This window comes from Suncus etruscus, chromosome 14 (assembly GCF_024139225.1).
Source record: "Suncus etruscus isolate mSunEtr1 chromosome 14, mSunEtr1.pri.cur, whole genome shotgun sequence".
Classification (NCBI taxonomy): Eukaryota; Metazoa; Chordata; class Mammalia; order Eulipotyphla; family Soricidae; genus Suncus; species Suncus etruscus.
This window is the reverse complement of record NC_064861.1, coordinates 97,057,683-97,072,079: the sequence shown is the minus strand read 5'-3', so window position 1 is coordinate 97,072,079 and position 14,397 is coordinate 97,057,683. Positions and strand designations below refer to the sequence as shown.

Below are 14,397 nucleotides of genomic sequence, written 5' to 3'. Positions count from 1 at the left end.
GCAAAGCAAATGCCCTACCACTGTGCTTTTACTCTGGCACTTCATTGCTTTAATTCTTTACTAGATCTGATGTATGGGTCCAGAGCAATAGCACAGTAGTAAGGTGTTTGTCTTGCATGTGACCAACACAGGACAGACAGTGGTTCAAATCCCGGCATCCTATATGGTCCACTGTGCCTGCTGGAGCAATTTCTGAGCACAGAGCCAGGAGTAACCCCTGAGCACCGCCAGGTATGACCCAAAAACCAAAAACCCCAAAAAATAAAAGAAGATTTGATGTAGATGCTGACAAGGTGGCACTAGAGGTAAGGTGTCTGCCTTGCAAGCGCTAGCCAAGGAAGGACTTCAGTTCTATCCCCCGCGTCCTATATGGTCCCCCCAAGTCAAGGGCGATTTCTGAACGCTTAGCCAGGAGTAACCCCTGAGCATCAAAAGGGTGCAGCCCGAAAAACCAAAAAAAAAAAAAAAAAAAAAAGGGCCCGGACAGATAGTACAGTGGCGTTTGCCTTGCAAGCAGCCGATCCAGGACCAAAGGTGGTTGGTTCGAATCCCGGTGTCCCATATGGTCCCCCGTGCCTGCCAGGAGCTATTTCTGAGCAGACAGCCAGGAGTGACCCCTGAGCACCACTTGGTGTGACTCAAAACCCAAAAAAAAAAAAAAAAAAAAAAAGATTTGATGTACATGAGTTACTTGAATATTCATTGACCAAAAACCAAATACTTGGATTGTTGTTAATATTTCTCACTGTCTTCTCTGAAAGATTATATAACTTCTATATTGCTGGAAACTTGCAAGACCGCTCCATGGGGACAGGAGAGAGTATAGCAAGTATGTCATTTACCTTGCATGTAGCAGACTTATTTGATACCTGGTACCACATAAGGTTCCATGAACCCTGCAGGAGTGATCCCTGAATACAGAATGAGCCCTAAGTACAGAGCCCAGAGTAAGCCCTAAGTAGGCCCCAGAGTTATCCACTTAGCAAGTACAAGTCCTGCTCTATAACAGAGCACTGAGAGATGGGACAGTAGGGAAAGGCACTTGATGAGCACTGCTGGGTGTGGTCCACCTTCTATTTCCCGCCAAGCAAAGAAAAAAAAATCAGTGCAAAGGAATGACTAAAAACAAAGGTAGTGGGGCCGGAGCTATATCACAGTAGTAAGGCATTTGCCTTGCACACGGCCAACCCAGGACAGACTCCGGTTTGATATCTGGCATCCCAGAGCCTGCCAGGAGTGATTTCTAAGCACAGAGCCAGGAGTAACCCCTGATCGCCACCGGATGTGACCCAAAAACCAAAATAAATAAATAAAAACAAAGGTAGCAAACTTGGGAGGGCCACTAAGTTTTGGTTTAGTGAACCATATAGTCTCTTGCAATACTCAACTCTATAGGGAATTTTTCTTAGAACCAGAATTCTCTTAGAATGTCATCCAAGAAACAGAAAGTTTCACAAGGAACCCATACATCAGACCTAGTAATCCTTTCACAGTTAGTAGAAAATGAGACTGTAGGCACCACTCAGAGAAGCAGCAGAACCAACATGTATGTTGGATGTATATGGAGCCTATGACTTGAGGTAACAGGACAGAGGCTTCAATAATAATGGATTCTGAGCGAAAGTGGTTACATTTCACATCTTTCACTATACATTAAGAATTCATATTAGGGGCCGGAGTGGTGGTGCAAGTAGTAGGGCATTTGCCTTATGCATGCTAACCTAGGACGAACCGCACTTCATCCCCCACTGTGTCCCCCAAGCCAGGGGCAATTTCTGAGCACATAGCCAGGAGTAACCCCTAAGCATCATTGGGTGTGGCCCAAAAACAAAAAAAAAAAGAATTCATATGAAAAAATAACAAATCTGAATGTAGAGAAGCCTTTGAACATTGCTCAACTGTTTTTGGTGAGCCACACCTGGTGACCTTCAGAGTTACTCTTGGCTCTGTGCACCGAAATTAGTACTGGAATGCTCAGGAACTATATGGGAAGCTGGGGATCTGAACCTGGATAAGCCTCGTGCAAAGCAAATGTCCTCTCCTCTGTGCTATCACTCCAGCCCCATTAACTCTTAAGAGGACATTTATTCAGTGATAGACTTAAAATATTCAGTGGTATGGCAAACCTTACAATGGTGGAAGAATTTCTACTGAGAAAATTGCCTTTTAGTGTATTTTAGAACTTGGGCAAAAAAATTGACAAACGGGGTCGGAGAGATAATACAGTGGTAGGGTGTTTGCCTTGCACGTGCCAACACTGGTCAGACTCCAGTTTGGATCCTGGGGCTTTTCAGATGGTCCCCTGAGCCTGCCAGGAGTGAATTTGGAGTGCAGAGCCAGGAATAACATGAGCGCCGCCAGGTGTTACCTCCCCCCCAAAAATAAACCACCATGAATGGATAGACGTATCTTACTGATACCGTACAACTTCTAGTTGTGAGAAATTATCAGAATAATTGTTTAATTCTACCTATAAGAATCTTTGGAGATGAGAAACCCTACAGTGCTTTCATTCAGAGAAATAATTTAGTTTATAGTACTGTCTACTTCACTCAATATACACAGAATACACACTACAGAGGAAAGTATGTGCAAGGCTGTAAAAAGATGTTTATGACATAGTAAGAGAACTCATACTGGGGGGAAATCCTATAGAGGTAGTCATTGTGAGTTTTCTAACAGAGTTCTTGTTTTATTCAACAACTGAGGACTCCTGCTGGAGGATCTTATGAAAAGAGCTAATGCCAAACGGGTTTTCATTTTGACTCCAAGAAATTCACTGAATATAATATAGAAAAGCTATTGCCTGGAATTTCATTTGACATCAGAAATAAGCTACAAAAGAAAGCAAGATCTCTAAACTATCATTGACTCAGAAATAGGTCACTAAATTTAGTCCTATTGCCTTTTTAGCTCCCTGAAGACAAAGCAAGCAGTCTGGGCACTTACAGTCTATACATGTTCTTAATTTACCATAAAAATACCATATGATGGAATTTAGGGTCTATGTCTAACAAATGTTTCAGATAAATAGCTACTATATGTAGTAGTGTTACCAGTAACAACTGTTTACATCAGTGAATACAAGAACTGTATTGACATATTGTACAAAGTTAATTACTTTTTTTGGCTATAGTGCTCAGGGATTACTCCTGGTTTTTTGTTCAAGGATCACTTTTTGTGGTCTTAGGGACCATATGGGATGCCAGGATTGAACGTTGGTGCAAGACAAATGTCCTACTCAGTTTGACCCTGACCTACTATTACTCTAGCCACCAAAAACTGTTCATCTTTAGGATCACTAATGTGTATAAAAGGAGGTCTAAAAATAATATTCTTCTCCTGCATAATTCAAATGGTGTTACTTCAAAAAATAAAGAATGTTATACTGAAATGAATGGCCTATAAGGAGAAGTCATTCCTTTGAATCGGGAAGTACAAAGAAAAAGGCAAAAGTTCATAGGTCTGGGCCAGAGTAGTGGCGCAAGCGGTAAGGTGTCTGCCTTGCCAGTGTTATCCTAGGATGGATCATGGTTCGATCCCCCAAGCCAGGAACGATTTCTGAGGGCATAGCCAGGAATAACCCCTGAGAAAATCGGGTGTGGCCCCCAAAAAATATATAGTTCAAAGGCCCATGTTATAATCCTGTTTGCTCTTACATTGAATCTATTGAAGGATTTGGGGTTAATAGGTTTCCTTCTCACCATAAAGCAAGATCAATACTTTGTTGTTGTTGTTATTTTGGGTCACACTCAGTTTTGTGCAGGGGTTACTCCTGGATCTGCACTCAGGAATCACTCCTGGTGGACTCAAATCATCATATCAGATGCTGGAGATAAAACCCAGGTCAGGGGGCCAGAGAGATAACATGGAGGTAAGGCAATTGCCTTGCATGCAGAAGGACGGTGGTTCGAAACCTGGCATCCCATATGGTCCCTCGAGCTTGCCAGGAGCCATTTCTGAACGTAGAGTAACCCCTGAGCGCTGCTGGTGTGACCCCCCCCCCCAAAAAAAAAACAAACACAAGTAAGGCAATTTCTTTACCCACCATATTATCATTCTGGTTCTGATATAGAACATTTTCAAAAAGCTGTTTGTAATCAGCCATTGCCCAAAGCTCAGACTATCTGCCCTTCAATTACTTAATGAAAATAAATTCACACTGTATTTCCAACCCCAAGTGAACTATTTTGAGAAGGGTTGCCATGAAAACTAATAATCCCTGCCATGATAAAGCCATAATAAAGCCAGCCGTGAGGGAAATTGAGTCACGGACTCCGAGGGCTTCTTGCCTCTGTTCCCTTTGGGCTGGCCAAACTGAAACCTCTCTTTATCAGTTCAAATCCCCACCGGTGGGGGAGGGTCAAAAATACCTACAAAGCAATCAAAGGTATAGGTGAAAAGGAAAGAGGAAGCTGGGGAATGACTTTGTTTTGGGTAAAGGCAGTGTATTCCAACAATTCACCCTTTTCTGTTAATAAAAAACTCAGAAGGGCCACATAAAGTTTTGTTATATTGTTTTCTGCAAGAGGTGGGAACCACCAGAAAGGATCTAGAAAAGTGGCTGTTAATTGCATAGGCAAGTAAACTGAGGAAATAAAAATTAAAAAAAAAAAAAAAAAAGGCGGCAGAGCAATAGCACAGCAGTAGTGTGTCTGTTTTGCAGGCAGATGACTCGGTACAGAACCAAGTTCAAACCCTGGCATTCTATATGGTCTACCGAGCCTGACAGGAGCGATTTCTGAGCACCTCAGGGTGTGGCCCCAAAACAAACAAAAAGAACAAAAGTAGCTATTAAGGTCTATCTGTACAGATAGAACACACAGCTTAACCAGAAATATAGTGACCAATGAAAATAGGCTCAGGAGAGTAACCTAGAGGAAAGTTAATTTTCTTTAATTTCTCATTTATTTGGGGGGGGGCAAGCCCTATGACGCTTGTTACCCCTGGCTATGTGCTCAAAAATCGCTCCTGCCTTGGGGGACCATATGGGATGCTGGGGATCGAACCCAGGTCCATCCTGGGTCAGCCGCATGCAAGGCAAACAAACACCCTACCACTGTGCTATGGCTCCGGCACCCCATTTATTTGTTTATTTTTGTGTATTTTAGGGCCACACCTGATGGTGCTCAGGGGTTATTCTTGGCTCTGCACTCAGAAATTGCTCCTGGCAGGCTCAGGGTACCATACAGGATGCCAGGAATAGAACCTGGGTCCCTCCCAGGTCGCAGGGTGCAAGGCGAACATCCTACTGCTGTGCCATCACTCTGGTCCCCAGAAAGTTAAATTTTTGGAATTGACCTAGGTGCAGGAGGTTCTTAAAGTAGTTTCTCATCAAGTTGGATTTTGGTTGGGCTTGGTTTCATCTTCACCTTCTGTGGTAGGCTGCTGAGGTCACCTGGGACGGCCTTTGGTATCTGGGCCTGAATCTGGGTGGGGAGGACTCACTCATCTCTGCTGTTGGTCCCCCTCCAATGGGGCTGTCTCTTCGGCTTCTACACCATCATTGATCTCAATAAGCTGCTCATGTTGGCAGGCCAAGGTCCTAGCACAAAGTGCCTTCAGTAGAAGAAAGGCAATGGACATCAGTGTCTGGGACACTGCCCAGTCTTCAGTTCTCTCCCCTTCACTGCACACCACCAGGTCTGGATACATTAGCAGCTTTTAGACACCTCTTTCCTTTCATGACATCAAACTCCATAGCTTTCCCCATCTCCGACACTACACAGAAACTGCCTGAGATGGAATCTCTTAACAGCTTTATAATTATAATTAATATCTATTTAAAATATTTATAATTTAGAATTTGCTATAAGTTTATGTTATATATTTATTTTATATTTTATTTATATAAATATATCACACACATATTTTATTAATATATAATATAAATATATGTTAAATATATATTATTTATATTTATTTCATATTATAATTTATAATTAATAACAAAAACATCTTTGGTGTCATTTCTGTTGATAAGTCCATCACCATTCCAGACATTGAACCTTTTGACAGTGCCCAGGTCTTGGATTGCCAGCACTGGCTTATCTACCTGACTTCTGGCATCAGAGGCAGTAGTTGGCTCATCATCCTTGGGAGATGGGGGTGGGGGGTGGGGAAAGTGTCTCTGGTTTAATGCCAGTCGCGAACTCATACTTTGCAAATTATCAGCCATGGGAACCATGGGAAGGCCTTTAGCTCGAGAACTCGTCACCACTGGTACAGCACTCCTCCCCTCTTGGGTATGTGCACAGGAGAATCTCCAGGGAGCCTGGCATGTACCGTTCAGAGCAAGAAATGCAGGTAGATGGACCCGAGCAATGTGAAGCCATTCAGAAGGGGGATCACGTGCACCCATGTTCCGGGGAAGGGCATTGGCATTGCACATTCAGTTCAGCTTGAGGGAGACTTCTTGGTGATTATTCACCAGGGGGTCATGTCACTCACTATTGTTGGGGTTTTCTAGGGTCTCTGGGTGGGTCCCAGTTTGAACACAAGATGTAAATAAATTCACGTGCCATATTTCCAATTCCAGGTGAGCTGGTCTGATGCAGGGTCACCAGGCAAATTAACAAACCGAGCTAGTAATGAGGGAGAGAGAATCATGTAATCAAGTGGCTTCTCACCTTGTGGGGCCAGCGAACTCAAACCTCTATTTACCAGTTCAAATCCCCATCAGGAGGGGAGAGGGTTGAGTGAGAGACAAAAGTACCTATAAACCGATCTACTTGATCACATTGACATGTCAAAGGGATAAGTGAAAAGGTATATGAAGCTGGAATGCCTTTGTTTAGGGTAAAGGCAGGGTGTTCCAACTGCCTTTGTTTTGGATAAAAGCGGGATGTTCCAACAATTATCTTTTTTCTTTTTTTTTTTGGTTTTTGGGCCACACCCGGTAACGCTCAGGGGTTACTCCTGGCTATTCGCTCAGAAGTCGCTCCTGGCTTGGGGGACCATATGGGACGCCGGGGGATCGAACCGCGGTCCGTCCAAGGCTAGCGCAGGCAAGGCAGGCACCTTACCTCTTTGCGCCACCGCCCGGCCCCAACAATTATCTTTTTTCGAGGGGGGGATGAAGTGGGTCGCACTCTAAGGTGTTCAACAGCTGTTCCTTGTTTGGTGATCAGGGTTTGATTCCCTGGAACCAGGGCTGGTTGGCGCCAGGCAAGCAACTTCTCTGGTATTTCTCTTAGCCTGGGTTAGAGTACCTTGACACAGACCTTATTTCTGATCGTTCATCTTTTAGTAAAGGTGTAACAGTTATAAACAGACCTCCAATTCATCAAAGACATGATAATCATAATTCATAGGTGTAGCTAAACACATTAAGCACACAGCATGCTTTCCTAATCCCCTATAACCTCTTCCCTAGGGTTAAACACAGTAGCACACACCTTTTTTTTTGTTTGCTTTTTTTCTGGGTCAGCCATGTGCAAGGCAAATGCCCTATCTGCTTTGCTATTACTCTGGTCAGCACATCGTTTTAATCCGTTCTCACACTCTACCTGATTGGCTGACACAGTGTTCACGCCCTACTTTCCCCTAATATAAATATCCCTTTCCTAACTAAAAAAAAAAAAGTTATTTCCCCAAGTGGCTCGTGGATGTTTCTTTTTTTTTTCTCTTTAAATATGGAACGCTTCACGAATTTGCGTGTCATCCTTTCGAAGGGGCCATGCTAATCTTCTCTGTATCGTTCCAATTTTAGTTTATGAGCTGCCGAAGCGAGCACGGATGTTTCTTTTTTTTTTTTTTTTTTTTTTTGGTTTTTGGGTCACACCTGGCAGTGCTCAGGGGTTATTCCTGGCTCCAGGCTCAGAAATTGCTCCTGGCAGGCACAGGGGACCATATGGGGCGCCGGGATTCGAACCGATGACCTCCTGCATGAAAGGCAAACGCCTTACCTCCATGCTATCTCTCCGGCCCCGGATGTTTCTTTTTTGTTGTTGGTTTTGGGCCACACCAAAAATGCTCCGGGATTACTCCTTGTTCTGCACTAAGAAATGGTCCTGCAGGCTCAGGGGACCATTTTGGATGCTGGGGATGAAAACAGGCCAGTAGAGAGTAAAGCAACCTATGTGCTGTGCTGTAGTGGAAGCTTCACGCCCCAATCCCAAGGGATTCTGGAAGCAATGCAGACACAGGAAATAATCCACATAGGATTAGGGAGATAAAACTGGTTCAGTAAATTCCTCCACAAGGTATATGCAAGTAGGCAATAGGTGTCAGCAGGCAGACAGGCTACCTTTGGGATAGAAGCCAAAAGAAGTCTCTCTGACTCAAGGTCTTTATTGGGAAGAGTAGGACCACCCCATGGGTGGAAAATATGTAGGGGTAGGGGGCCAATGCTGAGGTATTTCCCATCCTTGAGGGAGAAGCACAAGCAAAGAATTATTCTAAATAGTGTAATAACTGGCTACTCTAACACTGTACTGTCACTTTGAGGTTTGGTGCAGGGCCATGCTAATCTTCTCTGTATTGTTCCAATTTTAGTATACGTGCTGCCGAAGTGAGCTCAACATTATATATTTTATATATATATATATATATATATATATATTTTATTTTTTTTTTTGGTTTTCGGGTCACACCCGGCAGTGCTCAGGGGTTATTTCTGGCTCTGTGCTCAAAAATCGCTCCTGGCAGGCTCGGAGGACCATATGGGATGCTGGGATTCTTTTTTTTTTTTTTTTTTTTGGTTTTTGGGCCACACCCTGTGACGCTCAGGGGTTACTCCTGGCTATGCGCTCAGAAGTTGCTCCTGGCTTCTTGGGGGACCATATGGGACGCCGGGGGATCGAACCGCGGTCCATCCTAGGCCAGCGCAGGCAAGGCAGGCACCTTACCTCCAGCGCCACCGCCCGGCCCGGGATGCCGGGATTCTAACCACCATCCTTCTGCAGGCAAGGCAAACGCCTTACTTCCATGCTATCTCTCCGGCCCCTATATATTTTTATATTTGTATGAGAGCTCATTCTATGTAGGTCTCTCCTAATAACTTCAGTTAGTCTGATATATTATAGGTATATCCGTATAGCAACACATCTCATGATCTTATCTTTTTCTTATGGTGAAACAGCATTACATTGTGTATATGTGTCATAGTTGTATTTATTTATTACTTTAAACACCATGGTTACAAGGTTGTTTTATAATATAGTTAGTTTCTTTCTGTTCATGATTGAATTTCAGGCATACAATATATAACCCCTTCACCAGTGCACATTCCCACCACCAATGTCTCCCGTTGCCCTCTTGCCCTCCCCCCATCTAAGTCACCTTCATGATAAAAAATGTATTTATTTTATGATTAATTTTTATTTTGGAGCTCTATCCGCCTGTACTTAGGACTTTTTTCCTGGTTCAGTGCTCAGGGATCATTTATGGTAGTACTGGGGACCTTATATAGTGCTTGGGATTGAATGGGATTGGTCATGTGCTTGCCTAGTATGCAGCCAAAACTAATTTGATTTCTAGCACCCTTATATTATGGTTCCCCGAACACATCAGGAGTGATCCCAGAGTACAGAGCCAGGAATAAGCCCATAGCACAGCCATGTATAGTCCCAAAACAAAACATACACCACTTATTTTGTATTTAAATACTTGATATCTATTATCTATTAAATACATTGAAAGATACGTTATATTTAACTAGCTTTCATTAATAAAAAAAGTACTATGCTTTAAAATTCATCCTTGAGGGTCTGGAGCATACCTTACTCAATAGGGCATTTGCCTTGCATGCAGCAAACTTGAGCTTGAGCCCTGGTACCCTCTATAATTCTCTGAGCCCACCTGGAGTGAGCCAGGTGTAAGCACTAGCTCCACTGGGTGTAGTAGTTCCATTAACCAGGAAAAAATCCACCATGCTCATGACTTTTCTTGTACCATATAAAAAGAAAGAACTGAAAGTCTTCCAAGGCTGCTTCATTACGATTGTAAAAGCCTCAAGTTTAGGGGCCAGGAGACAAGATAGGGATTAGGGTGTTGTCTTGCAGGCTTTGATCCCAGAATCACATGGAACCCTGGATAGGGCCAGGCCTGGTAGCATTATGTTGTCTATGGGACAGATTATTCAAGCATAACCAGGAGAGGCTCTAACTCTCTGAACACTATATACCCTGTGACCCTAAAGTTTTATCAAAACTAAAAACTGGGGCCGGAGGGATAACATGGGGGTAGGCATTTGCCTTGCATGCAGAAGGATGATGGTTTGAATCCTGGCATCCCATATAGTTCCCCGAGCCTGCCAGGAGCGACTTCTGAGTGTAGAGCCAGGAGTAACCTCTGAGCGCTGCCGGGTGTGACCAAAAACCAAAACCAAAACCAAAAACAAACAAACAAACAAAAAAACAAAACCCAACCAACTAAAAACTGACAGTGAGTTTTTTCAAACAGAACCACATAACTCAAATCATCTTGTTCTGCCTCATAAATTGAGGGGGAAAAATGGATGGTACCAGAACCAAAGTCATATGAACAGTGAATAGAAATAAAAAAAAAAGATCAGACTTACACACCAAATCCAAAGTCAACAACAACAGAATTGATAGCTGATCTTCAACAAGCTATACACAGAGGGGACCAGTTATACTAGCAGTCCAGGGGGCAAAAGAGGGGAATGCTGGAAACTGGAGTGGAGGGAGGACAACACTGGTGGTGGGAATACCACTCATTCATTGCCACTACATACCTCAAATATTACTGTGAAAGATTTGGGTTTTTTTTTTTTTTTTTTTTTTTTGGTTTTTGGGCCACACCCGGCAGTGCTCAGGGGTTACTCCTGGCTGTCTGCTCAGAAATAGCTCTTGGCAGGCACGGGGGACCATATGGGACACCAGGATTCGAACCAACCACCTTTGGTCCTGGATCGGCTGCTTGCAAGGCAAACGCCACTGTGCTATCTTTCCGGCCCAAGATTTGATTTTTTATTTGTTTTTGTTTTGGCTTTTGGGCCACACCCAGTGACACTCAGGGGTTACTCCTAACTATGCACTCAGAAATCGCCCCTGGTTTGGGGGACCATATGGGATGCTGGGGGAATCTAACCACAGTCCATCCTATGTTAGTCGCATGTAAGGCAAACACTCTACCACTTTTGCCACCGCTCCGGCCTACTGTGAAAGATTTGTAATTCATGTTGGTCACAATAAAAATTATTTTAAAAAACCTGACAGTGAGAGTTGCATGTTGTTGAGTCATGAAGAATATTCCTGGTGTGTTTGTTATATGATCCCTATGACTACACATAGGTTGTAGTGTACTAGATCCATAGCCACAGCAAAGTCAAAACAGCTGTTTGGACATGACTAACATGGCCCATGTCAGGGTTGAGAGCTATAACAATAAATGTGGGCAAGGCCAGACCCAGGAGTGCTCAGGGGATTTTCCTGGCTCAGTTCATTGGGGTCACTCTTGCTGGTGCTTGGGGGGGGTGGTCCATACAGTGCCAGAAACTGAGCCAAATGGCTCAGATGCAAAGCATGAGCTGTTCTTCAATGACTTACCTCTCAGAGCATGTAAAACCATTTTGAAATAAAAATAACGAAAAGGAGCCAACTTGTAAAATAAGTATAGTGTTTTTACAATAGTAAAAAGTATCAAACCACCAGCAGCAAAAAAAAAAAAAAAAAAGATCAAGGAAATAAAATCGCATTCTAACAAAAATTAAGAATTTGCACAAACAAGTAAGAACCGGCAGACTTACTGGCTCATTGCAATGACTTTGATGAAGAACATGTCATCGGGTGGAAGCCTTCCGTGATGTCCACAGAAAGAAAACATGGCAACACATTGAGCAGGCTTAAATACGAGCGTTGTCCTGAAAGGAGGCAGAGGGCTGCAGGGAATTGCTAGCAGAGGATACGGAGGCCCAGGACGGGTGAGTCTCCAAAGAGAAAACAACAGGACACATGTCATGTGTTCCCAGCAACCCAAGCACGAGAGACCACCACAAACGGAATGCGAAGAGAGAAATCCCAGGTCCTGGGCGTCGTAGAAGAGGCGGCACGTCCAGCCCAAGGATGTGTGCACCCAGCCCTGGCGTCCTCGGGCTTTTGGACGTGGCACCTGACCGTCCCCAAAGGGCCTGGACCTAGGATCTCAGCCACCTGCTGCTCGTCTGGCCTTCATGTCTGCTCGGTGCAACAGAGGGTTCTCTCCAACAAAGAGCGTTTCTAGGTGCTGGGTTGCAGAAGGATTTTGTAAAAATCCTGCCAAGTTTGTGCAGAAGGGCCCTTAGCATGGGATCGCCCTGGCCTGCCCTGCGCAGGGCACTGTCCCCTGGGACCGTGGGGGTCCCAGAGCTGATGTTTCCTCTTCATCCTTTCCGCTCCCCAACGGCAGCCCTCCTCGAGTCCGTCGGTCCGCCCTGGGTCAGCTGTGTGCCAGGCGATCTCTGCAGAGATTGGCGTGACACCCACTCTCCCTGCTTAGCTCCTGCCCAGGAGGGCGATTCAGGGGCCCTTCTCGCCAAACACGGCAAATGCGGGCCGCCAACGCCTCCTTCCCAGCAGGCGCCCGCCCGGGCCGTGCGCCCGTCCAGACAGGCCTGAGGCTCCCCGGGACGCCAAGGCCCGGGGCGGCCCCGACCAGCGCGCCCTCTGCCCCCGAGGAGACGCGCCCGAGATCGGTGCTCTCCCCTCTCGCCAAGACACGACCGACTGCGCCTCTCCACAGGGCCCACTGGCCCCCTTCCCTCCGTTCCGAGCAGAGAGACGCCAGGCCTGAGGAGACGAGCGCTCCGAGAAGCTCTCTCGGCCTGAGGAGAGTTCTGCGTCGCCTCCGGAGACTGACAGGCCCCGCCCCGCCCACGCGCCAGGGGCGCCTCCGGCCAACTTCCGCTCTGATCAGGCCTCTCGGGCCGCCAAGAGGACCGCGCGAGCGGAAGCCCCGCGCGAGGGCGCCTGGGAGTTGTAGTCCGGGCGGCGCCGACGCGACGCACGGCGCCGCGCGCGCACGCGCAGTGTGGCGGCGCGGAAGTGGCGCCGGGCGTCGGGCGCGTGCGAGGCGGGAGGGTTTCGGGCCGTCGGGGGTCCCGGAGCGCGGCCGACGGGCGGAAGGCGAGCGCGAGGCGAGCGGGCGCCTGGCGGTGGGACTCCAGGGCGCCCCTTGACGGGGCCCGGCGGGTGTGAGGCGGGCTCCGCGCTTCTCCTCGGGCCGCCGGAAGCCCGGAAGCCATGGCCGCCGGACGCGCGACGGGCTGGGGCCGCGTGAGTAGCCGCCGCGGGGCCGGGCAGGCGTGGGCGTGGGGCCCCGACCGGCACGAACCCCACGAGCGGGGAGAGGCCGGCCCTTTCCGTTTGGAACCCGGCCGGGTTCTTGGAGAGCGTTGGGGGCGCGGGGTCCCCTGGCTCCGAGCCCAGCGTCAGCCGTGGCGGGCTCGGGCCCGGGGTTCGATCTGCCCTGCGCGCCCGGATCCTGGGTGGGGAGGAAGCCGCCGCCGGCGGGGGGGCTCGCAGGTTCCTATTCAGCTCGAGGAGCCCCCCATCGGGGCCTGCACCCCGCGACCCCCGGCTGAGACGACGATCACTGTGGCTTTCGGTCTTTCCAGTGAAGATCGCGCCAGCCTCAGGTCTGCCGTCTGCTCGCGTGATCCCGGCAGGGTCGGCTTTGGCCCCTGCAGTTCCGTTCGCAGGACTGGAGTCCATAAGCAGGAGACTCCGTCCTCCCTGGAGAAGGCGCCTTCACCCGAACCCCTTGCTGGTGGTCTCCCAGAGAGAAAGGTCAAACCTCCTCCTGGAGGAGACGCCGGCAACACATCCGCCACAAGTGATTCACTGCAGACAGAGAAGTTAGGGGACCAAAGCTTTGGCAAGCAGCATTTCTAGACGGTCTGACGCCATCCGACCCAGCCGTCAGCTCTGGCGAAGGAGCCCCTAGAGCAGAGCCTCCCCCACAAGCGCTTTGATTTCGCACTCACTCGAAATCTGGGTTTTCAGGAGCCAGTGGCCTTTGAGGACGTGACCCTGAGCTTTTCCCCGGAGGAGTGGGACCTGCTCCGCGCCGCACAGAAGTCCCTGTACAGGGAGGTGATGCTGGAGAACTACGGGAACCTGGTCTCCGTGGGTAAGGCTTCGCAGCAAGGAAGACCCGCGCTTCCTTGCCGCGCTCTCGTTCTAGTCTGAAGCGTGCTGCTCGGGCTTAGGCTGCCAGAGATCGGAACCTAAGACTTGGCTCTGCAGGTGTAGCAAAAACTACAGAAAGGGTGCCTCGGAAGCCTGAAATTCCATGGGAGGTGACTCCGTTTTGTTTTGTTTTTTAGTAGAAATAGTGGGTGTTTATTGTTCTTGTACCAAAAATTTCAGAAGCACGCGTTAGTATCAAGTGACGCTGATGTATCCTCAAAGACTGATTTGTCCAGTGAGTATGAATCTGTCCTTTGACTGTGAC

General features: G+C 47.3%; 1 protein-coding gene, 1 non-coding gene and 1 pseudogene across 2 annotated transcripts in view; all 3 read right to left on the bottom strand.

Annotated features, from left to right (window-relative positions):
- The window catches only part of ZNF329 (zinc finger protein 329), a 71,469-nt gene that overhangs the window by 34,279 nt on the left and 22,793 nt on the right, over positions 1-14,397 (bottom strand). The gene's annotated exons all lie outside the window — the stretch shown is intronic.
- On the bottom strand, positions 7,629-7,735 carry LOC126029108 (U6 spliceosomal RNA). Its single transcript, XR_007502761.1, has one exon. It is a non-coding gene; the product is annotated as a U6 spliceosomal RNA (small nuclear RNA).
- LOC126029273 (uncharacterized) lies at positions 8,425-8,520 on the bottom strand (annotated as a pseudogene).